We start from the raw sequence: 27,320 nt of genomic DNA on the forward strand, positions 1-27,320 counted from the left end.
TCGATAGATGGATTCGAGAGCTGTCAAAATTGATATTTTCGTTGAAATATGATATGCAAAATTCTTCGCGATCACAATACTTCCTTTACTACGTACAAGGAAGTAAAAGGTAGAAATCTTTGAGCATAATATTAAAGAATTAACTTTATGGTGATACGTTATGAAACAGCATTATCCGGAACCGTGAAAAATGGCGAGTATAGTATGCTATGACATCCCAGTAACAATGGAGCATATTTATTTATTGTTTTATTTATTGTCAAACAACTTTTACTCTCAACCTTTGGTGAGAATTATATAATAAGCATTAACAGCGGATCAGGTTTCTAGATGCGACACCTTGCTACTTTTGATTATGTCGCTACCTAAAATCATACATATACTGAAACACCCAACTTTATTGGCAAATAATAGACTCTGTTCATTGGAATTTATCCATGATCTCTACATAAATGTTATTTATGCTGTCCATAAGTCGTATCTGATCCTTAAAAAATATTCAATGCTGGTGGTCAATTACCTGAATGTTTATTATAACGAAAAACATTGTGTTTTGTTTCAAATCAAAAGCCACTTGTTATGTGGAACAGTCACAAGATTGATACATCGAACATTCTTTCATATACTGATGAGCTTTATGTTACGTAGCCCCAGTATGGACATAATTTTAAATAAAATTCTGCATATTAAGATTCTTCTAAAATATAGCTCGCAATTTTATACAATGTTCTTCAGATCGAGCTAGAATAATTTAAAAATTTAACGAAAGATACATCTGTGAGGTTTACCATTGTGTAATTGCAGTAAAAAGTTAGTAACCTTAAGAATTAGTTAGCAAATAATCGCTTACGTTCGTGTGACAAGAAACAACAAGATGAAAGAGTAACTAACCCTTTATTATTTCAATAAGATTTAACAAAACTCCGTCTTGAAGTGTACAATAAAAGTGACACTTGGGCTGGAACTTAAGAGGTTAGGTTAGGTTATTTAATTACGGCAAAGCCTCGAGGGCTATCTGCCTAAGGAAAGGGATGCCTTCGTGGAGGACTTTTGAAGGGAAACTGGCTCGTATACACGTTACACATGGGGAAAACCACGAAAACACCCATGCAGCCAGCCCGTTCGCGGGATTCGAACCTCGGACCGAACTATTAGTGTTCAGCGACTTTACCATTCGGCCGCTGGTGGGACTGGAACTTAAGAGACTAAGAAATAAACTAAAGCTAAGATTAACTGAAGACATATAGCCGAAGCTATCAAGATTCTAATCGAGTTGGCCCCTAAACTCTCTTTGACTACAAAGCTTATCAAGGGCCTGAATACGGCCGAGTGTAATAACAGCTTTGAGAGAGAGTAGCCAAAAGGCAGGCGAGCGCAAAATCAGAAACTCTGATTCTCTCAAGCAAGTAGACTTCACTGTAGACTTCACCGAAGCAAGTCTGCAAGTAGACTTCACGGACTCAGCAAGTAGACTTCACGGACTCAGCAAGTAGACTTCACGGTTTAAATACCGCTCCTCCTCATTAAGTATTCAGAGTGATTCCAAAACTACGTTCTAACCTGAAGTAGTAAGTTGAAGTTAAGAATTTGACAGGAAAGGAACTTAAAATTTAACTGTTAATAAAATTATCATAATCCTTACACATTTTTAAACGTTTACTCCTGTATCACATAGTAATGTTTTTTCATTATCTTATGAACTACGGAGTACACAAATACTACCAATTATAGTTTAAATGATCCTTACAGGCTAACAGTTACATAAGTATCTCCTATTTGATAAATTTCGACAATGGCTAAAAGTTGGAGAATATGAATATTACAAAAATAAATTCTATCTTCAGATTAATATTTCAGAATAAGTTTACTTACCCCCAAGCTCACAATGACAGATATTAACAATTTCGTATTTTCCCAAACACCATCGGTTTTCTTTGCGAAGAAGTCACTTCGAAGAAAATCGATTTCTAATGTAATAAAAAAAAACTATATTTAATGATTGTTTAACAAATTATAAAGTGATGCATTACAATAGTAAATAGATTTAACTATGGAACAACACAGTAAATTATAACATATTTTATAATAACAGCATTTCCGAATTTTCATTTGCATTAACTTTCAAAATTAAATTTGAGTTAAACTTAACAGTGTGCACCGAAATGTAGACACTTTTTATGTTATTATTATTAATAATAAACTTATTTAGCGAAAAGGCAATATCAATTATTTTGCTTTTAGGAGACCGAATCCTCAGCTAATTCGGGTACTCAAGAGAACAGTATGATCTTACTATGCTGGATGAAGTATTGGCATAATTCGTATAAGTATTGGTATAATTGGCATGTGCTTTCCGTTAGTAAAATCATGATTTGTATACTATTTCTAAGTCTTTGGTGTTTATATTTAGGTCACATGGTAAAGAGGTTTAGGATGTTCACCTACTTCAAACTTTAATGTTACTGAGATTTACATTTCTTTTTTTTTATTGCGAAATAATTTACGTTCCCTCACAAATTTGTTTGTTAATATAAAGTTGCCGGTTAAATCATTCTATATTAATATAATTCGTAGATTTTAAGAAAAAGCATGTTTGTGTAGTACTTTACATAATAGTACTTTACATAATAAAATAATACACGGTTATATATATTTGCAAAGACAATTTTTTTGCTACCTGTAAAACAGTACATTGTTGCAAGCTCATGGTTCTTTAAGTCTTCCTGAATGAAGCGGTAGCTTATATCTCTTGAAGTTTAATAGAAATTATCGCAGTTTCGTAACAAAACATTTAATAATGTTATGTTAATTTTACAAAGATTATTTAGTTACTTTTCTGAAGATTAGTGAGTCACATTTCTAAAGATTTTCACTGAAAATCCTATAATTTACACAAAATTGTATTTTTCTCGTTTTGCTAGGCAGTTGCATCAATTACATAATTGCATTTTTGTATAACAGTTACATTACTTCAAAGAGGTATTGAAATCACAGTACTGAAAAACGCTGTTTCTCCCTTTTTCTGATATATATGAACTATTTTTAAGTCCCACGCAACGTGATCTTGCTGCTCAGATTTAATGTCCAGAAAACCCATAACATTTCACCATGATTTCACAACTGACGATGAATTTAGATTCTATTGAAGTGAGAGGGTTCTTTATTACCGATTATTGTTCGTCGCATCGTAAACCATATGAGAAATATATTTCATTTCAAGTTACCAATATTTTGAATTATTTTCATTCATCAAAGGTTAAAAATGTTTGTAAAATAATATTTATGTGTCAAATAATATGAAATATATTGAAACCTTGGGTCATGCATTCTTTTCATCGTGAGCAAACAGATTCACGAACAAATTACGAGAACAAAAAGTCTCGAATGACAATAGTTTCTCAAGTTACTAACACTCAGATAGGCGGCATTGATACTCCAGAATTTTTTATTATCTAATATTGCATCTGAAGCCAAAATCATAAGCGTACAAGTTAACAATAAAGATTTGAAGGAGTTATTAAAGGGCCATAAAAATCAGCTAAAAAAGAACAGAACTCGAATACCATCAGAAGCAACAACAAAAGGCAATTGAGGAGGAAGTGTCTCCAGAGGAAGAAGACAGTGCTGCCACACATTTTTGACTTAAAGCAGTAAAAAAGAACCAAAAAGTCTCCTAAAGTAACAGATGATATCGGAGATCACGGGAGTTTTGTGACGTAATATGTTCACATGCTCAATGATGTCCAACAACTTCACAAATTCAGTCCCTGAGTATTCCGTAGATTGCGAATTGCAACACGGTTCTCAGTCCTTATATTACGTATGTTAGCTTTCATGAAAATTTTAAAAACAAACAGCTTTTTTTTTTTTTTTTTTTGGCTTAAATTTCCTTTTTCTCATTTAATTAATTCGGAATTAATTAAACATTTCCGTTGTTAGTTGCTTTTTCACGTTTAGATTATTAAAATTTTTTGCCCTTATTCTTTTTAAATGGGCAGTTTATTTTTTTATTCACTGTTTATTCCTTTATGTTAATTCTTAAGGTTTTTCAGCTCATATTTTGTTCTGGTAGTTGAATTCATTTCACTTCATCAGATTCCTTAATTTAACTGCTGAATTTTTTTTTTTTTTTTTTTTTTTGCGTTTTTAATTAGAAACCTGGTTTTGCTTTGATTTTCAGTTATTTAGTTCTTTTCAGTATTACAATCAGGTGAATGGACTTCACATACATGTCGAGCAGGCCATAGATCATCAGGTGATCATTTGAAACAGGCGGATGATTTAAAAACAAAATAACAGAAAAAAATCACCAATAATCATATTGAAGTACATAACAATGGTTTACACTCGTTTTGCAATATTTTTTCTTTTAGGACTATTATTTTTATGGAGTTGACTCATCTATCAGTAAAAAAGTACCATCTTTTATCCCACGAGTTCAGATAAAACTTTTTAAATAGCTATCTACACGAAAAAAGGCAGCTTGAGTAAAAATTTTACAAGCTTTTCAGTTTAATTTGTAAAATTATTTATTTCATTGTTCTTTTAATATATATTATTTTCTTTCTCCCCCTATTTGAAAGGTGCATAGGGCACCTAAGCTGAAATTATTAGCTGGGAAAAGAGAAATAGAACATTTTAGACTTATATACTAAATAAATAAGTAAACAAATAAATAAAATATATTTATGTCTTAACTTTTAAAATTTTGATTCAGTTTTCTTTAGACTCTCTTTCTCTCTCTCTCTCTCTCTATATATATATATATGTAAGTGCATCAATTATTTTAAAAGTTTTCATTTTAAAGTTTTAAATTTAATCAAGTAGTATTTTAACAAAAATGTATTATAGAAGAAAGACAGTGAACACACAAGTTCCTGAAAACACAGAAGTATAAACTGACATAAACTTCGGAATCCTGCTCATAAAGATCACAAAAATAATAAACAAATCAATTAAACACATGAAAATAGCAGCTACTAGTGCCTAAAACTGAATGCACACTCGTGAGCTTCTATCGCTAGTTACCAATTTTCATTTAATCATAAATTAGTTGCTATTATTATAAATTAATCTTAATGCATACATTATATATATATATACATACATTATCTTAATATATTAAGATATACGAATTCTGTTGCATAATGAGTAGCAGAAAGTAGCACAAGCAAAAGATGAAGTACCAGAAAGTTAGTTAAAAGCGGTAAATTCGTGAAAAATTCTCACGGTTTAGCAACATAGGAAGCAGAGATGAACTTAATTCTGTGACCCGATAAATTATACATATTATGATAAGGTGAAAAGTTTTATGCGATCGTGTCTTCCTGATAAAGCAGTAGCAAACTGCAGCAAAGAATTTAATGATTATGTATTATTTTAGACACATTAAAAACAGAGACAACGACAAAGAACATTACGCAAGCATTGAAGAGAAAGGGAGACCCTGCGTGTCTCAAGCAGAGTTGAGTGGCGTTAAGAAACGAATAAAAGATAAAACAAGATTTCCCAGACAGACAGTCATCTGATGTTTTTATGAAAGAAACTGTCTCGTCCAAATAATAAACTTCTGTACATTTTTTTCTCTTACATTCCACTTATGCTGACCTTTCTTCTGAGTGTGAGTGCAGTAAAATTAGATTAAATTTTCGTCTATTTTATATATTTGGTTTTGTGGTTATCTTTTTACTTCCTTGTACGAAGTGAAAAGGAAGTATTGTAATAGCGACAAGTTTCAGGCATCATATTTCAACGCAAATATCCATTTTCACCGCTATCGAATGCAATTTAACGATGTCTCTGCTTGATATCTGTATGTAATGGCCGAATAAAGGACTCTTCCCCCCCCAAAAAAAATTGAAAAACTAATTTAAAATGAATTCTCAAGAGAATTTTTCGTGGCGTCTGTACGTACGTATGTATTTCGCATATGTCAAAAACGAGTAGTCTCAGAACGTTGAAATTTTGTATATAGGACTGCTATAACATGTAGATGTGCACCTCGTATTTTCGTTGCAATCGGCCGTACCAAAAGTATATAAATATATGTATATCCACTTTGTTACTCGGCTCAGTGATCTCAGTTTCTTTATTCTTATATGTTTGTAAATTGTGCATTTTTTGCTTTAAAAATGATTTAATTATGGTGCTCTTATCTTCCGGTTAAGGTTTTTATGCCTTTAGTAAATCTGTATACGATAGTTTTAGAACTATCAACAATTTAAAAGTTGTTTAAGTACCGCTAAGCCAAATAATTTTTGCCATGTCGGCCATTGCTTGTTGACATTTGAAACAACAGAATAGTAGATTTGTTGCCAATCTAGAGAAAGTAAGCTTCGCAATAACAAAGGTAACGCCTTCTTTTATTATTGCGAATTAAATCATGCTTAATCCATTCTGCAATTTATTCGAGGAAGTTGTTAAGATTTAAGATTTATTGCTCAAGATTTACTTCATAATTTTCAATACAGACATTTTGAGTTTTTATGTATTTTTGCCTTGTCGGGAAATGAGAACTGAATTAATTGAATGAGAAATACTTAATTGTTTGTGAAAAACTGTTTCTTTTTGTTGTTGTTGTTTGCTTAATTTCTTTTATGCATCGTTTTAGATTTATTATAGTATTTGAATAGAACATGTGCAACGATTAGATAATTCTTAAGATGATATGAATTTTGTGCATTCTGAGTTAAAAAATGATTGAAATGTAGCGCTATTAAGTGAACCTAGGGCCACAGTGTCGCTATGGTAAATAAATATAGTGAATTTTAAAGAGTGCATTTATTCTATTGTGGTTTATGCGCTATCGACGAAGTAGATTTAATTCAATCCAATAAGTTTAAATGAAATGCAAGAAAAAATGCGCATAATTTAATATTCCTTACAAGGAAGTCATGTGGTGCACACATCAGATTTTTTATCTTAGATTTAATGTTTTCCATTCCTTTTTTGTGTTACCAACATGTGAATAAAATACTATGGTAAATTTTTATTAAGAAATCCTCTATAATTTGGAAACGGATTCATTCATTTTACATTAATTGTACGGGAAACATAGTTTCTATTTAAGAAAGTTGCGGAAACGAAGGTATTCAACTCAAGAACCAATTAAACTCGTGAACCCAGGTTTTACTGTATGTGTAAACTGATATTTATGAGATACTATATATACATATTGTATATATGGTCAGCATTAAAATTTTCTGAATTTTAATATCATTTGAAAAATATAAGACAATGCGTATGACAAAACTTGAGGACATGAAGGTGAGTTATCCTGTCAGCAGAAAAGACGAAAGTGATCGAAGGATAAAGTAGCTACCACTCTCTTACTGCAGTTAATGGGCTGGATTGAAAAAAATCGATATTAGCTAATCGAAAGAAGGAACGACATATAGCACCTTTAAACCAAAGCATTTAGAAAAGGATTTTGTTTTTGTTTATTCTCTCATTTAAAGGCGTTATAAAGGCCCCGATTTTTTAACGAATCAAATAAACGAAAGCATGAAACTCTCTACGGCATAAATAGTTCTGGAATGAGAATGAAGATTAAAAAGTACAGAATAAATACAGCTTTAAAGTTTTATATTCATTTTGAGACTTGGAAATAAAATTAAGTGAAAGTTAAATAATAAATACAAAGTATTAACTAAACCGAAAGGGGATGAATTATATATCGGTTTAATTACAACATAATTCAAATTTTGTACAACAATGCGAAATAAAGTTAACAAAAACAAATCAAATCCTGAAATTAATCAAAAATTTCACTGTACACAAGGTTTCGGTAGTAAGCATTGGTAACATTTTAAAACACTAATAAACCATAACCAACTGAGTACCTCCACTACACCCGCACTTTTGCTCTCTTCGCCTTTTCTAATATTAAAAAATTAAGCTAGTAATATAACAGAAATTAAATTACATTCATTTAAGATTAAAGTTTTACAGTGCATCAATAATGCAATTAGTGCACCATTTATGGACTGTAATATATTACTAACTAATTAGTGAAAACCGTTATGGTATTTTCGATGAATACTTTTTTATTAAATTTAATAAACTCTAAAAATTACATTATTTACATTAAATACTAACTATATTAATTTTAATGCATGTTAAAATTTAAATTTAAAAAAATTTAATAAATGGAATACAGAGAAAATACTGTTTAAGTTGTTGGTCTCGTTTATAAATTTTTAGAAAATTCAATTTCGTAAAATGTATAAAAGATTATATTACTTGAATTAAAAACCACCCAAAGAGCAATAAAAGGCCAAATGAGGCTAATTTCATTTCTCCCCTTTATCGTGGTATTATGGCAACCTTTCCTGAGTGCGTCCTATATTTTTTAGAGGACTAACATATTAACGCAGTCAACCTGGCGCCAGTTTAGTGATTTTTACAGATGAAAGATAAAAATTACGTATCAGATACAAGCTGGTGGTTTCTGAGCCTTTTTATAAAAAAGATTCCCAAAACATCGATATTTATCGTAAGTCGGTAAACATTACCAACATACGAAAAGACAACATAATTTAGCAATTTAAAATACAGAATTGAATTGTTAAATAAGAATTATATGACACATTAAAAAAATTAAAAACGCTTACAGTATATTCCGGCGTATAACGAGCGCTTATACATTCCGGCGTATAACGAGCGCGGCGTATATAACGAGCGCTTTTGTATTAAAGAATTAAAAGTAATACTGTATTACTTTTAATTCTTTAATACAAAAAACTACAAACTTTTAATACAAAAAATAAGATCGAAATTTACGGACGCGTGCTATATGCCAGATATAAAAATGATGAATTAAATATAAGGAAAAAATCAGCATACAAAAATTAGAGTTTACGTACACGTAAATGCTCTTTATTTAAAAGAAGTGACATACCTAATGAATTTATAAATGTTCATTATCGGATTGCATGAAAATGTTCGTCTACCGTTATATCTTCAGTCACATCATCGAATTCTGTTTCATCTTCACCTTTATTGTTACTCTGATCAATTAATAAAAAATTATCATGCTTTCCATCTTTTACTAGCACCAAACAGCCTTGCTGAAGCATGATTTCATTTTCTTTCGCAAACCGATTTGAAGCCAACGGTGCTGTTTCGTTGCGCAGGAGCAATATGTATTGCTAAACGGAACACTAGATGAATTGTATTTCAGTTAAAGCAAACGCAAGGAGGTTAGAATAGAAGGAGGGAAGGTTCAACTCAAAAGGTGAAGCTTGGCGGCCATGTTACTGTTATCACTGTGACTTGTGCAAGGAAGTCCGTAATTACAATATTTTTTCTTCTTTTCTTTTTGAAGCATGTCAGCTTGTGTTGTATATGAATGCACAAACAGATTTTCGAAAAAGATTCCTGAGATTACTTTTCCCGCGTAAGTATTGATTTTCTTTTTTTCTTATGTAATTTGATAAGTTAGGTAAAAAATATCACAATGTCATGTTGTTTTCTTTCCAGATGTGAAAAAAAGGACTTAATAATAATCAAAATATGTTAAATACATTTTAATGTTTCTGTTTATAGCTGGCATCTTTGTTCCTTAACATACAATGATGTATGCTAGAATTTAAACTGTATAATTTGAACGTTTTAGGTAATTCGTTTGATAATTTTCATGAAAAGTAAGACACCAATTGTTACTATGTTTATGAATTGTAAAGGTGTTAAACAAGGTAATGCTTTTCTTTATGTATTAATTATTATTAATTTTTAAGTTTTGTGAACTGTTAGGAATATAATTTGTGCATTTGATCAAGATAAACTAACTTTTCTGTTGTTAAAAAAATGTTTTTTGCATAAATTTACAAATTTGTGGGAAGTATAGCGATAAAAGTAAGTAAAATATTTACACAACTGAACATGTGGGAAAGATGTATCCAAAAATATAGGTATAGGTATATTTCTGTAATTCAGCTTAATTCAAGGCAATTTCTTTGAGATTCATAAATATGAAACGCGCATAAACTGAAATCACTGAATTCACATAAATCTGTTTTATTTTCTTGTTGTTATAAGGTTGTTGGTTGTGAAAAGAATCTATTTAAACTTTCATTTAAAAAAAAATGCAACTTGTGACTATTTTTTTAGAAAATTATCTGCTATTAATTTCAGGTTAAAATTATTTTAAATGATTCTTTAATAAATTACAATATTGGGAATAAATCAGAAATATCACTTCTTAAAGGAAAAATTGGAAAGTACACCCAACAGGTTGCTAATAAAACCTAAACAAATTCTTGAAATATGCAGAAACATTATTTTTAAAGGCTTTAATGTTATGCACATGCATTTAGATTTCGAAGTATTTCTTAATGATGTTCTGTACGTAGTAAATTACGGATATCATCTTTATAACTTTAAAACAAAAAACTAACAATAGCGAAGCATTTCATTATAAATTTTACATATTTTTAGTGGAAAATACATGCACGGAACAGCTTAAAAACACGTACGTTTCACTGCCGTAATGCAATATTTTGAAGTTACAAATATGGACGCCGCTTGTTCGGTGAAGTTTCATTCCCTGATAGTGGAGGAAACTGCGAACCCTCCCTCCTTCTATTCTAACCTCCTTGAGCAAATGCGATTTACTGCCTTCACTGTTTACTTCAAAATCCCAGCTTCACATCACTTCAAAAAGAGATCTGACTCCTAATTCATTCGGGTCGGAAGAGTATTCTTACCCAAAATTTTTTCCCACTTTTCCCGAAACCCTAGAATAGGATTCTTAAGCGTATCTTCACTGTATGCAATGCATTCAGAATTATTTACGCCCTCAAGCATTTCCCCCACACAACGTAGTTTCCCTTATTGCTTATCAATTCAATTGTTTGAAAGTCTGGGAAATATTTTCAAATGTATCTTTCAGATTTCTTGCAATCCTTGGCAACAGCGGCTATCCAGGAAAGACTTTTCCTCGTTGTTCCGTTTAGAAAATTTTCACCCAAATTCTGCATTCTTGTAGAAATTTTACCGTCGTTTCTTTCATTGCTGGCAAATTCCACAAGTTTATATTTTAAAACTAAGCTCAAGGCAAAGAACATGCCTATTTGTTTATATTGTTTATTGGAAGTTAGAATAAAACAAAAACGACAAAGCATACGAAAATGGAGACTTTGCTTAGCTGAAGTATTGTTATGAACATGTTTCTTGAAAGAAGAGCTATGCGAATGGTTTCCAGGGTTTAACACATTCTGAAAATTTGGCGACATCTAATAAAGTGGTTGCGTTAATACATAAGTACCTTATTTATTTTTGCTTTTTCTAATGTAAGATTGTCATAAAATTCTGCTGTACATATAAGACGTTCAGCTCATTTGCTAACGAAAGGGAATCAGATAATATCGTACTTCCGTCAGAGGTAGCAAGCGTAACACAAAAATCTGTCAGAAAAATAAACACAAAAATTGAAAATTTGGTAACTTGATAATAATACCGCATTCTTATTGTTTACATTGACAGTTCTTAAATATCGTACGGAGATATATAACGTTCAAGGTCAGCTTAGTTCTTAAATATCGCACGGAGGCATTTAAGCTTAGCTGTCAGAAAACAAAAAACGCGAATTTTGCCAAAGCTACGACAATTATGGAAAGACTTAAAAATATGCTAATTGATGGAAATTAACTGCATCTTTATCAGCAGGCAAGACAACAGGCAAGGTTTCGAAATACGATTACAGGGTTTTGAATTGCTTTTATTTGTTAAAGATTAACCTTTAATTACTTATAGGTTTAGTAAAGTAAACTATATCACAAAACTCAAAATATACAAATGCGTGTGATTTTTTAGTAATCATTTGTTACCACTATGAAGTCATCTTTCCAAGAAGTTTTACTATTTATTAAAGTGTCATCAACGGAAACTGCGATTAGTAACTTACAACGCTAGACCAAAAAATCGACTCGAAGCTTGAGAATAGATGGAACAAAATGGCCTACATCATAACTGCAAGAAACCTTAAAAAACCTTATAACGGCTTCGTTCATCCAAGAAAAATCACGACTGGAAGAGAATCGATGACTTCTTTGATTGTCACCTTACTAAAAGGTAGGAAAGAAAAGAAAGCTGTCTGATTGGCTTAGACATCCGCCATCGAACTGTTCTGAGTGATAGACACTGCGGTAGAATAGACATCTCTAGAAGCTATTGGATATTATTTGTCGCGAAACGCTTGGATAAGAAAATATTAAAATTTTCTGTTGGATGGCAAGGAAGTCTACTGACTCAACAAAAATTTATTTTCCAACGGTAGTAGACACAAGATTTATATGCAGACGTTAATTTCAATAAACAGTAAAATTGAACCCCTTTTTGTATTGACCTCAGTTAAAAGTACTCAGAGTACAGACTACTTGTTTTTCTTCCGAAATGCACTTTTTAGTTGAAAGCAAGTTTGGGGATAAATGTACCAGTTTTAATAATCATTTTAGTGCTCGCCATTTATTTTAGTTATCCCACTTTACGCAGAGCAGCACTCCATTGTTCACATACTGATATTTTTAAAATGAAAACCTGCTTAAGAATTAATTTTATTAAACTATTAAATTAAAAGCAAAACCTTCGCATAAAGCTAATGTATTTCAACATTATCTCAAAAATAGAAGTAAAATAAACTTTCTTTAACTTTCCTAAAATAGCAACGATCCATAATTTAAAGCAGGGATAACCAGCTTACTTCTTGTTGGGATAAACACTGAAGTCATTAGCGACCGGTTTTTTACAATCGCGAATTTCAGTATATGAGAATTTTATCATGGGTACTTAAGTATTATCGTAACCACCTAATAAAAGTCGCCAAATTTTCGGAATTGGCCAAACTCTGGCAACCATGCTCATACCAAACCTTCAATCAAGTAACTTCGCCATGTTCTGCTGCATTTTAAATTCCAACAGTTTTCAGCTTGATATTTTTTGCCTTCAACTTAGTTTTAAAATATCGATTGAGGAACCTTCCAGATATTAAAGAAACTGAGTTTAAATTCCTGCAGGAATAAAAGATTTTGTCATCTAATAATCTAATTTTACAATCTTTGGCAAAATCAGTAAAGAGTTTTGGGTGTCTGAGTGTTTGTGATTACGGCCTCGAGGGCTATCTGCCTAAGGGGAGGGATGCCTTCGTGGAGGACTTTTTAAGGGAAACTGGTTCGTATTACACGTTACACATGGGGAAAGCCACGAAAACGCCCATGCAGCCAGCCCGTTCGCGGGATTCGAACCTCGGACCGAAAGCAATCATGAGCTGCGTTTGGTAAAAAACCGTTGCGAAATGCCGAGTTTGTGCAGTTATTTGTTTTTTCCTCTCTAAAGTAAAATAGATCGCTGTGTACACGAGGAGAAGAACAGTGATAAAACATTTGCAAGGATTTCGCGGAAAATGTTTTATCTTTTTTTAACTATTATATAATATTTATTTAATAATTAAACTTTATATTTTAAATTTTTTAATTGTGTTTTCTTTTGATATGTTGAAAATGTCTGCTAGTTTAAAATAGATATGGATAGTTTATACCGTGTAAAATTTTGATCGAAAGTTTGGACCGCGCATCGATAGTTTGGTTAAAATAAAAGTCACGAAAATCAATAACATAAGTAATTTTACCTTATCTGCAACAAGTCGACACATTGCGATGAAGTAGTTGCATTAATACGTTAATACTTAAGTATCTTCTTCCGAATTATACATGACGTTAACCCCATTAAACCACATAAAATATCGCATTCATAGCTGAGGAATTATGCTTAAGATGCAATAATATGATCAACAAAAAATAATTACTCAGCTGCCGCGACTAGCTAAAATTTGCCACGCAATCGACCATTTTTTCATCAATGCTTTAAGTTATTTCTGACAATGCACTTGCGCATTAAGTTAGAATGTTTTAAATCGAAGAAAGCTTAAAAATGTACCTGAAATAATAAAAGAAAAAGTTTGTCTGTGCGTGTAAATATGTGGCGTCTGTACATCGTATAACGCAAGTTGAGTTTAAAAAACCCGAAACTACTAAACTAGACATGTGACTTCGCTTTGTGTTCGACTCTAAGCGATTTCTTCTAAATTTGATTTAGATCACACTTTTTAGTACTGATAGAATATTTACGGATATTTAACGAACGAACTAAAGTCGCAGGTTCCATTCTTTTCGCCATCGAGAAAAATCGACACTAATCTTCCAAATGAAGTTAATTCCGTATCTCTAACATAACATGTCAAATTTGGCTACGTATCTATGTCTGACTGACTTTTCAGCTTTTATATGTCCAATATTTTTAAATTTTGGCGTCGGAAAAGCTATCTTTCACAATGCCTTTGGATTTTCGTGTATCACAAAATCGCCATTCCACATTCCCTGAAAACATGAATGATAAAAAAAAGAAACAAGCAGGCGAATTTTCCGTATAATATTCCGGCTTAGAGAATTTGCAGTGGTTTTCTTCTTTTGTCACTAGCTTTCCCCTGCCATTATGGACTTTTCCAATAATTTATACATCTTTTATAAGTAGTTTTCGTTTCTTTTCTTTTTTTCCATGTAAAGGATGTGCATATTACTAAACTTTAATGACATTTTCATTTTCCCTCATTTCAACATACCACGTGCTTTGGCTATTACATTTAATTGGCTCGAAAATTATTCTTTTCCGTTTGCTAGCCTGCATTGAGAGTTCAATCTGGGTTGGTTTGGTTTATTGAGAATACGGGAAAGCACACTAGGGCTATCTGCTTAATGGAAGGGATGTCTTCGTGGAGGACTTTCTAAGGAAAACTGCCTCGTATACACCTTATTCATGGGGAAAACCACGAAAACGCCCATGCAGCCAGCCCGTTCGCGGGATTCGAACCTCGGACCGAACTACCAGTGTACAGCGATTTTACCGTCGGCCGCTGGTGGGCAGTTCAGTCCGAATTCATACTCTGTTTTCAACAATTTCATTGCATTCTCATTAATAGATGTCACGTGTTTTCTGAGATACACTTCCAATTTACGATCTGCTATTTATTTCATTTTTGCTTGGAGTAATTTCTCCTTCAAATAAAATTCATATTAGTTTTGATAACATTAATTCACAACTAGTTACTTTCTGACTATCCGCATGTCCTACGAAAAGTCTGCAACTCGTCGGCGACTAATTTTTACCAAGTTAATACGTAGAAGGCAGTAACCATTTTGAAATTGGCGACACACTAAAAATTCCACAAGACAAGAATTAATCAATAAAATTAAAAATGCATTAGTAACAACACAACATTTTTTCAAGAACTTTTATGTACTTTTCTACACTGCTGTTCTCCCCATGTACACAGCTGTTTATTTTCACTTATAAAACACCAGAGAACACAAATTTGGTATTGCAGATGTTGTAATTCTTTCACCGTACAAAGCAGTCACTTTTCGCTTAAAAATTTCATAAATATGGCATCGCGCACAAATTTCAGTGTATAAAATTCTATCGTTTAAGAAGTATATTTATATAGAACGTAAAGTTTTGCATTCTTCGCTGACCAATCCGCCATATTTCTGAAGAAATGTAGCGTTTTCAGTTTCATCCTTACAAGAAACTCCTTACAAGAAAAAGAATATAAATTTCGGGTAAAAACAAATATTAATCTGAAAAATGAGTATCAAACATGAAGGCAGAAATCCTACTCATCTGCTATGTGCGAACATATCTGGGTTATCAAGCAAATACATTTTGGTGACGTGATGTGTTGCCAAGTGAATACCTTTCAGGAATGTGCGCATAATCGGATAGAATGCACAGTTATTTTACGATGTAGTGATAAAGGAGATAACTCTTTTGGTTATGTCATATGGATTGAAAAAACTTTCTAGACACTGATTTGTGACCTTTCCCTTTAACTAAAATAAATAAATAAATAAAAAGGAAAAAATATTCTTCCAAAATTTTGCTAATTTTGTTTGCATATAGATCAAAAAGTAATTTGAAAGTTATTCTACTACACAATTAAAAAAAAGAAAAGAAAACCAATGATTTATCTTTTTCGTGCATTTGGCACGAAAGAAACAAATTAAAATAAGTGTCTTGCTACTATGATACAAATTAGATGGAAATACAAAAGTCGTAACGGTTTTGCAGAGTGTATTATTTTCCTTATTTTTAGAAAACCAGAGCGATAAAAATTTAATATAAGATATGCATTGCAGGTTTTAACTAACGTAAGGCAACAAATGTATTTCTAGGTTAACATAAAGATAATATAAGATAAACATTGCAGATTTTAACTAACGTTTAAGGCAACAAATGTATTTCTAGGTCATTCCACATAGCCTTATAGCCCGTATTAGATATTAAAGCGTCTGATACCTGGTACGAAAAGTTTTGAAATCAATGACGCTAAGCATAGAAAAAAGTATTTGTTAGTCTGTAAATTAGAAAAATACGGAAAGATACAGAGGTTGAATACAAACCGAATAATGTTAAATTAAGTACTGGGAAACTTTTTAAAGAAATTGTGACACAATTCACACGCAGTAAGAAGACAGAAAACGACAATGAGCTCGAAGAAGAATTAATTAAAATCTGAAATAAAGTGGATTTGCAAAATGTCCTTAAAAACTCACTTACTGCAATCGCGTTTACATTTTATCCCAAAAAATGCTGATGCCGTTAGCTATGAGTAAGAGAAAAAGGAAGCTTAAGCAGGAATTCTAACAAAGAAACAATGCTGTCAAGGGACTTGTGAATCCAAAAGTGCTGGAGGACTGCTAGTTATTTGAAAGGTAAAGCATACATATTGTAAAACAAAATCAGGCAGAGATCATACAGAGCAAATTTAGCTTAAAACATATTAATACATATTTGCAAATATTCAAGAAAAGTAAAGATTGATAAAAAATAATATGCCAAATAAGAATTTCTTTTTCCTTTCGGATTTGAAATAAAGCCTCTAATTTCGCTGTTTAAGACTTTTATAATTATAAAGAATCATTGAAGTAAATAAAAAAATAAGTCTTGAAACATAATTCAAAGTGTACGCGTTATAAAAAAAACAAACCATGCTTAGCAATTTCATTACAAGCAGCTTTGTACACACAATTTGTTCATTATATTATCAATCGTTAAGTGTTTTTTTCTCTCATTGTCCAATATTATTCTTTCTGCGTAGCTTTTGAATTTTATTTTCTTCTCAGTACGTTTTCTATTCGCATCACGCTACATAATATACATCTATAATAATAATAAAAAAATTTATATCCAGCAACACAGCTACTTAATCTCGCGGCACCTACTTGAGAATCATTGATCCAATAAATAAGAATTTATATATATATATATGTGTGTGTGTAGTATACTCACGAGGCATGTCTTTGCTTTTCATTTTATCTTTTTGCATGCCTGTAGTCTTATTTCGTTTTTTCTCAATGGAATAAAAAAGGCTTCAAAACTGAAATTTCTTCAGCATGTTTGTTAGCTTCTGTTTATATTTTGAGCAAATGACAAATTTTTTCGTGTCTGTGTTCTTCTTGTGTTAAAAACTGAGGGAACGTCTTTACATCAAACATTTTAATTTTTAATATGGAGAAAATTTTGCCTTCCTTTTGTGTATATAGGAGCTTTATCATTTTACAGTAAGCAAGTGCTACTTTAAAATATTCTAACTGCCATCCTTGTAAATGTACCATCCTAGATTTCGATACATTAGAATTCTTTATGTTCAATGAAAAGGGAATAAATTTTAATGAAAGCATTTATTATTATGACGATACTTCTTTCCAGCGTAAAATTTAAGTCATGCGGTCAACCCACAATAATCCACCGCAAATGTTAAATTTCGATTAGATACAAGAATTCGTTCAAACGAGACAGTTACCTACAAAAAGAGAATGATGCCTCAGTGGAACATTTCTTAACCAGCTAGTATTAGCATTACATTTCAGGATAACCAAGTAAAAATTATGCAGCCGGTCTGTTCAGCTTCCAGAAAAAGAACCGCGGAGGAGTATTCAGTTTTTTTCCGTCCTAGTTACTCGACCACAGTTAGGCCAGTAAAATTTTAGTTGTTTACACCTGACTTATAAAAATAGTCTTTTCTGCCTTCGGAAAAACTGCAGGAATATTACAGTAAAACAATTACTCATCTCGAAAATTAATATGAATTGCAAGATATCAACTGAACCAAGCAGAAAATAGTATTACAATCATGAAGAAGTCTTTACTCTTACCAACGGTTCCCTTTACAAATGATCCTTTTGTATAATTTTCTGGTTAATGTTAACCACCTTTGATTAGTACTAATCAAAAGAGATTTCTAATCAACCAAATACCAAATTACAAGAATTCTATTTTAAATGCGAAAACGATTTATATTTCAGATATTAATTTAAAAATTCTGTTGCTCAAATCTTTGAAATTTTGTAAAGATTTCTTCACTTCTTTGTGAAGATATTCGTAGCATGCATTAGGAAACAGTATCCGTAAATTAAACTGCACTTGGAAAAAAGCATTAATTCTACTGAAACGTTTGTTCATAAAGAATGAAACCTTTACTTTAGGGGAATATGTTGAACTTAGTGTGCTCAGATTTATCAAATGTTTTGCATTTTTATCATCAATTGTGTGGTACGTGAAAGGGTGAAACATGTTACACCAACTTATTACAAAATCTTCAATTATTAGATTAACCTTCCAGCACGCGCGTATACGCAAAATTTACGACAAATACAGGTTTTTCGCATATCGAAGCTGAGACGTCTGTAGGTCATTTCTATTCCTCCTTACTACCCTTCCCCACATCATGGAATATGCCAACTGGAAGTCATTTGACGATTTTCTTTACTGGGCTTTTGTGCTACTTGGCAACTTTTTCATAAAAGTTACGACAGGCGCGTGGCCGTGGGTGCAAATTTGGAAAATATTTTTTTTCTTAAACATTTTGTGTTATTAATTGCCGTGTATTATTTTAATTTGAATACATTTGGCTCTGTATATTTTATATGGGTTTTCATGGCAAAAAAAAAGTATGTGCAACCAGCTCATTTTGCTCGGATTGTTCAAGAATTATCTGATGAAGAAAAGGAAGACAAGAAATCCATTGTGTCGGAGAACAGTAGCAATTTCCATTCCTTATTTTCTTTTATTTCTATTTTTTAGAAATAAATAAAAACATTAAAGTTAGTTTAAAGTGCGTTTTTGTAACCAGTAAGAAGTAAATTTCCTTGCAGAAGAAAGTAATGCTAAACTTACTTTTTTGCCTACCAAAGGTGCTTTTCCTTTTGTATTGTCTATACTTGCCTTTGATGAATATTAAAATTAGCTTCGATTTTAAAATATAATTATTAAATAATAAATTTAAAATTTTCTATAATGAAATACATCATTGCATTTCCATCTCACTAACGTAAGAACTTTAAAATATTTTACTTATATTTCAATGTGATATCATTTTTATTTTGAAATAATAAGATTAATATTTTATTTCTTTACAAATTTATTATCAATATTCACTCATTTCTGTCGTTTTTCGTGCCAAAAACAGTAAAATAACGGATGTCGTAAAAAATACGCGCGCGTGCTCATGTAAAATTGCCAAGCGCGTGCTGGAAGGTTAGTAAAGTCAACGGTGTTAAATTCCTGATTATAATAGGGGGAAATGCTCTGCGGAATTATCATTAGTCACATGATTTGCACTTCTCATGCACTACACATATTTTTTTATCATTCTGATCAAACAGTGCATCAGAGCAGTTTGCGCTTCTAGCGCTTCCTTTTGATGTAGCATATAGTTCATAAATGTTACACGAATAATTTTCCATTTGATTTTACGAAGTTAGTGCTGTAGAGTTTGTCCCACTCAATCTCGGATCCAAGGATGACTGAAAGTAGTTCTATAAAGCATAGGCAATCTGACATCCAGTTGCAGTTGCTATGCTGCCAAATTCATTTTCCGACAAGGCTACGGTTGATACAAATACAAGATTAACCGCTACATATGGAAAAAGAGTCTAATTAATGACAAAAGAAATCATAAACGAACTTATTTGTCCTTGTTATTATTTCCGAAATGTACAGCCCTTAATTCATTGCAGCTGTTTTCCTTCGTTTTGCTTTGCGACTGATTTTATGAAATATAGTTTCAGAATTTTTCGCAAATGTCGGCCGTGTAAGTATAAATAAAATCCTTTCCTGTAGGAAATAATTAGTTGACGTTAAGTGGATTGGATTATTTAATTATGCAAAGCATACGAGGGCTATCTGCCTAAAGGAAGGGATGCCTTCGTGGAGGACTTTCTAAACGAAACTGGCTCGTATACCTGTTACACATGGGGAAAACCTCAAAACGCCCATACCGCCAGCTAGTTCGCGGGATTCGAACCTCGGACCGAACTACCAGTGTTCAGCGTCTTTACCGCTCGGCCCCTGGTGGGCCCTTGACGTTAAGTGAGTAGGTGGGTTGGTTTAGGCTAAATGATTAAGGCATTCGCTTGTTCACACGGATTCGAAACCGCGTCTAACCCCAATGTTGATCAACTTTTACAGCTCTGCTGCTGGTGGGCTAGTAGGTCTATAAACGTGAACAGGGACACCTGGTCTCTACCGTTTGTAATCACGTGTGGTATGTATTCTCTAGCTTTCTATCAGGAATTAAGTCAATAAAAACAGTGTTCGGTTGATCTTTACAATATGGTAACTGGTAGTTTGGCGACATTTTGGAGGCGATAAAGGTTACTACCTGGGAATTTGGTAATAATGTGAGCAGTACTCAGTTCCGATTACGCATTATTTTGTGTGAGGGAAATGAGAGATCATGGGATATGTCATGTGATATTAATGGACGAATTACGGTTCATTAATCGGAAAAGGGGGGGAAATCAGGAAAAAATCTGGAAATTTTGTATTTGGCTTTATTCTGTGTTGTGTGAAAACAGTGTTCGTGAATTTTTGGATCCCATGGCCGTAACTAAAGTGAATTCGAAATGGGTATTTATGTATGTATTAATTTAATGTATGTGCTCATTTATATTTTAAGTAGTGTTTTTGAATTTAATTATATTTTAATTAAATGATAGTTATTTTGTGAATTTTATGTTTGTAGGAATTTGGTCTACGTTTAAGTTGAAGTAAACGTGCATGGAAATAATTTAAATATTTGATACTAAGTATTTGTAATGCTTGCGGTATGAATTCGTTGGTGACGTGTATAATGTAATAGATGATTTAGAGGTAAAAGTTTTTGGATATTTTATTTATTTTATATGTGGAAATGTTCATATTTGGAAAGGGTAAATACTTTTTCGCGATCAGGTAATTTCATATATGTTCTTTTTACCGGGTTTAAAGAATGAGAAAACTGTCATGTATTTTCGTGAAATTTTTCTAATTTATGAGAAAAAAGCAGTGTACATGGATATAGTGAAGAGTGTGCGCAATGCCATTTTTGTGCAATTCTGGGATGTTTTTTTAAGTAAAAATAAGTCGGCGTGTACATGGTTTATGTGTATGTGTTATTTTGAAAAACGCGTAAGGAGTATGGTATTGTGCACTTTTCCCCAATTTTGCAGTGAATATTTGTCATGATTAAGCAGTTTTGTTAGATAAAATTTCTAGCATAAGTGTAATTCGGCTAGTAGATTGTTGGAAGAAGTGTTCAGTAGATAAAAAGAAAAGAAACATGTCTTTACTTCGTGAAGAAAAAATGGCGGCGGGAAAAAAAAATAGAGGGTTGCTGTAGGAGAGTTGGTCGCCAAATTTTCGCCAAAAAAACGCCAAGTTAACATAATGTAAAGATCAACCCAGTGTTCAATGAAATGAATGTAATATGCATTCACATAAATTTCCGCTTACTTTTCGATATTTCATTGAACGGTACGCATATGGTCATTCAATTAAATATGCGCTAAATATGAGAGATTTCAATTAATTTCAAAGTTACCCCCCTGATGAAGTGACATTGAGGTTGACTGAATTCTTCTGTTTTCGTTCATTTTTTCATTAAATTTCAAAAGTTTTTTTGAAGTGGGATTTTGCTAATTTGAAATGTTTTGGTTTAAACATTTTAAAATTCTTTGTTTCATTTATATAATTATTTGAAATTTATTAATTATGAATTTCAATTTCTGGTCTTTGTAAAATATTAGTTCTAAATTTCTTACTTTATGTCTTTAATGACAATTTTTCTGCAGCGTAACGCGCAAAACTACTAGGCAAGTTTGCGTTTTGTTTTCAAACAAATTGTTATATATATATATATATATATATAGTGTATATGTGTGGGTAGGAAAGACAAAAATATGTAAATATAAATTATTATTTAAGTTAGCAATAGTCCCTTAATGCTTAATTTTAATTTGGGTATTTCCCCTCCATTCTAAAAAGAGTAAATTCTATTTCTGCACTGCAATCCATATCTTATGATTCTTACATAACGCTCTTGACGTAAATGGAACTAAAACTCAGTCAGGCAATAATAAATTTACAGCATTATTAATTATCCAATCAGATGCATTGAAAACCGAAACTAAGAAATTTTGAATTAAGATTACATCCTGAACATAAGATACTTGCTTTCTGCACTTTGGTCTAGATAGACTGCTGCTTACTGCTTCTCTTTTTACTGCAAAGCTATTTAAAACGCAAATGTTCTTGAAAAGACCCGTGTAATGTGCCAGTTTGTATGTTCCCGTAAAATGTTTAGCACAATGAAAATGAATATTTAATCTGCCTCAGCTGTCAATTTGTGTTCATTACGGATCAACATATACGAAATGCAATAGTTGTACATTTGCGTTTCCATCGTCATCATCGCTTCTATATTAAATTTAAGTTTGCTTCATCACACACACATTTAATGAAAATGCTTCATCACACTCGCATTTAATGAAAATGCTTCATCACACACACATTTAATGAAAATGCTTCATCACACACACTTTAATGTCATTTAATGAAACTTTATGAAATTCAATAATACAAATATTTCTCATAAGCTATATATAGGAAATATGAAAAATCCGTAATACTTGTTTCTTTATTTCACGAAAACTTATAAAAAAAGTTTATGAAGAAGCACATTGAGGTTTGGTTCATCTGCTTAAAGCAAAGCACGCGACAGTTATATGTAAAAGAGAAGGGATGCCTCCGCAGATGAATTTTTAAGGGAAACTTGTTGATATCGAAGTTACGCATGGGAATAACCACGAAAACACTCATGCAGTCATCCCATTTGCCTCAAATCGAACCAACGTCGATTGATCAGCATGAACCAATGTCGATTGATCAGACTTCACAGCTCGGCTGTTGGTTTGCGAAGCAAGTTAAGTATAACACAGCATTTTATTACGCTATTTTTAAAGGACTGAACGCCTATAGAGACCTACGAATACCCTTTTCTATGTGATTTGCTATCATTTGAGAAACTAAAAAAAATGTTAAGTGAATAAAACTTTTACTTTTTCTAAGAGAGTATGTGCAAATATTTTCTACGGTTCCCATCTTGAGAATTTTGTTCGTGTTTCATTTTATCAGTCTACACATGTCGTAGATTCTTCGTAAGTTAAACACGCTCCATGTCTTGGAACGAGTTTTCATTTCGACACTTCTAATACCCTTCCCTGACGTGAAGTGATTATGTCTTCGCACCATTCATTGCAGTGACCTAATTAAATTTCGCGTTTTCCGCCTCGCCTTCAAATCCAATGCAGTGAAATGACATTTACAGGAAACTGGCATTCAGAACGAATCGACATCTCGCTCTTAAAATCATGACTAATTATAGACCTTAAAACCTCACTGGTAGAAATACCTTCCTACCTTATTCGATTAATTAAGAGGATACGGAATTGTGCATATTTCTTCCCCCACATATATTTTCAAAAGAGAAGTCAAAGTTCGATAACTCTAAACTTCCGTTTATATGCATTAAGAAGGGGAAATGCTTAAGACAATCTTTTTGCATTGCGCTAAAGAGCCTTTTCCAAACCTCGTCTGTGTAAAATAATGAGATAGTTAAGTAAGAAACGGTTTAACTGGTACGGTGGAAATTTTGTGCGTATCTTATATATGGCAATCCTAGGTCCTCGTAAAAGCTATACACTTTGCAAGCATTTTTTCAGACATATATTCATTTATTTAAACTATTGATTAATATTTTCATTTAAAGAAATAATATATTCTTTATATATGCTGCAAATAATCAAAGTGTGCAAAACAGATGCGAAAAATTGGGTGTTTGGGGAAGATGGCATGAGTATTATATACCATTATTATTATTTATGATATAAGCTTGGGACCCATACAGTATCTGCTAAAAATTAATAAACAATTCATTCACCCTATTAGGGATTAGACGAATACAAAAAAAGGAACGATTTGCTGGAAGCTTAGATAATGGAACATATCGTTAGGCAGAGACCGCAATCTTAAATAAGCTGGAAGCAGAGTTTTTACAGATTTATATTAAGAATGAAATTCAATTATAAAGGTTATCTCCTGAATAAATCCTGTCATTATCCTTGCTCTGTCTCCTTTGAAGAAATGTGAAAAAAAATCAGTTCACTAGTCTTTAAATTTTTCACTTGGTTAAAATTTAATTAAAAAAATAATTCAGGCACTGAAGTACCTCAAAAGGCGCACTTGCCATTTTATTATTTTTATTTATATGATTACTCTTTTTCCCAAACCTGCATGTTGCAGCATTATGCTAGACATGTTATGGCAGTTTCAAGAGTGAATTTGAGAAGAAAAGGTAAAGACCACTGAAAACCTCTGAAGGAGTAGATAACAGATACTGACCAAGAGATTTCCTAGATAAATATACTTCCGATTCGTCTACCAGTTGATGAATAATAAAATTGCTGAACACTGGTAGTTTGACAGAAGCTCAAATCCCGGCGCTGGCGACATGGGATGGATTGATGGATGGTAGGATCCATGATCCTTTTTACATTTGATTGGCTGGGTGTGGAAAGAGCTGGGAATGATCCATGCTCCTTTTTACATTTGATTGGCTGGGTGTGGAAGGAGCTGGGAATGATCCATGATCCTTTTTACATTTGATTGGCTGGGTGTGGAAGGAGCTGGGAATGATCCATGATCCTTTTTACATTTGATTGACTGGGTGTGGAAGGAGCTCGGAATGATCCATGCTCATTTCTTCCATGCTCCTTCCACACTGAATTTTAAAGAGTGAAAAGGGCAGCTCATGACGTACAGGAGAGCTGCATAACTCACACCCTCCGAACCAGGGTTAGTCCTACGTGTCTCCAACATCACTGTCTTCAGTTCAGGCGTAATAAAATCGCCATTATAAGTTTCGAGCTGGAAGAGCTAAATACAATAGGAAATTTCTCCAAGTGATGCTCTGCAGAAAGAAATGAAGGTGTGTAATTACTGTCATTTGAAACGGCAGCAAATGTATCACTTATGTATTCCCTATTTCTTCTGCTACACTGATCTCATGGTCATCTTATTCCAGAAAAGGAAATTAAGTGATCTTTACATTCCTCACACTTTTCTAACTCTTTCCCACACCTAATTAGTAGAGGTATTGGATGAAATTCCAGACACGTAGGACACCCATGAATTCTTTAGGCTCTTGCACTTAAACTTTTCTTGCATGTGCGTTCCCTTTTTTGAAGGCTATGAGGTTTAACAAAGTGGGGGTACCTACGAAAGACACCATTTTGTTTGTGTTTTGAGAGTTTCTTAGCAGTCATGGTTCCACCATGGTTTTGGAAATTTTGGTAACTTTGTTGATGCTATATGTATAGAGATAGTAGCTGCCTTAATAAAAGTATTCGTAACAGCTCTCACTGCATCATCGGTCGGCACATCTTTTACTAATTCTTCAGCGATCTCTGCAACACATGAGAAAAGCTCCCGGTCTGCCCTATCGGGGATAATTCAGAGGGAACCTTGACAAGGATTTACCCCTTCTCGAACGACAGATATAAAAATGGGGAACTGACTGCTATTAAAGAGATCATTCCCTATACTAAAGGGACAAAAGTGATGGTGAACAGATTGCAAGATAGAGTGCATGAAATGTCCTTGTATGATCATGGAAGTAGGTATCCTGTCCATTATTGAGGAGACAAAGGCAATGATCTTCCATCACTTCCCCTGTTTATCTTCTGCGAGCGTTTGTGTCTTTACTTCCCCAGAGGGGATTATGAGTGTTGAAGTCCCCTATTATGCCCAAGGATCAGGCAGCTTCTCTATCAAAGTATCCAAATCTCGTTGATCGACGTGTTCATTTGGAAGTAAATAGACACAACAAATTGAAACCAGACTCCTTATATTTATATAAATGTTGACATCTTGAGGACTTATTGTTAAAGGAAATGAATTGGAAGAGTAATCAAGTGAGGTGAGCAGACCTAGATCTCCAATTACACGCTCAACTTTAAGATATTCTTTCCTGACAAATGAGAACCTTAAGCTCAGTTTCTTTCTTTGATTTCATGAGAACATCCTGCACAGCAAGACACACAGAGAGATGTTTATCCAGCAAGACTTTTATGTTAACGAGATAGAAGAGGCGATAATTCCACGAAAATATTATGACTGATGTTTACTTTTCAGGTGCTGTGTCTTTGTTTTATGTGAAAGTAAGTGCTTCGGGATGTCTAGTCTCTCTTCCGCGTCCATAGCAGAATTTAAATCTTCATTAATCGGATTTAAAGTTGTTGTCGAGGCGTTAATGTCGACTTTCACAAGTTATTCAATGCAAGGTGGTTAGCATATAGAGTCTCCGTATTCTTTTTGGCAGCATATACTTTGGACTTTATGTAGAAGAACTAATGCTTGCAAACGACCTTGCACTTGGATTTCTGGGAGGCGTTGAAATTTTCTTTTTTCTCCTTACTGTTCTCTGTTCGGTTAACCTTCGTTTCTTTTTGTAAGATATATTTATTATTAAGGATGTTAGTTTTTGAGTTTTGTTTTGGTTTATATTTTGCACCGGCCTACTAATTTGAAAGATTATAATGCAGAAGCATAAGATAGATGTTTCCTTTTCTGCGTATCCATTATCAATTTTATTGCTGCTACATATAAAACACTCCTAATTACTTTTATTGTCTACGCCCACTTTTCTGGTTCCCATTTACGGCAATGTCGCGAGAATGTTGTACACTAACCCTTTGCAGTTTGCACATGGTGGATCAGCACTGCAATTATCACTGTCGTGGCCTTCCACAGAGCAACTTACAAATGTGAGTTTCGTACGAAAGGACATTTTGGAATGACCAAAGCGTTGGCGCTGAAAGCATTCCAAAAGATTTGGTATGTAAACTTCTTACGGGGCAGTGCAAGTACCTGGCCTTAACACTTTTTGGCAG

At 32.8% G+C, this 27,320-nt stretch overlaps 1 protein-coding gene across 4 annotated transcripts in view; it reads right to left on the reverse strand.

The window, feature by feature from the left end:
* The window catches only part of LOC118190773 (SCY1-like protein 2), a 934,165-nt gene that overhangs the window by 557,227 nt on the left and 349,618 nt on the right, over nucleotides 1–27,320 (reverse strand). For all 4 annotated transcript variants that reach the window (XM_085809944.1, XM_085809942.1, XM_085809945.1 and 1 more), the window contains exon 2: nucleotides 1,873–1,967. The gene's annotated coding sequence lies outside the window, so the exon portion shown is untranslated. The remainder of the gene's footprint in view (nucleotides 1–1,872; nucleotides 1,968–27,320) is intronic.

Source organism: Stegodyphus dumicola, chromosome X2 (genome assembly GCF_044657685.1).
Source record: "Stegodyphus dumicola isolate Sdum_Otavi_A_Nest chromosome X2, ASM4465768v1".
In the NCBI taxonomy this organism is placed as follows: domain Eukaryota; kingdom Metazoa; phylum Arthropoda; class Arachnida; order Araneae; family Eresidae; genus Stegodyphus; species Stegodyphus dumicola.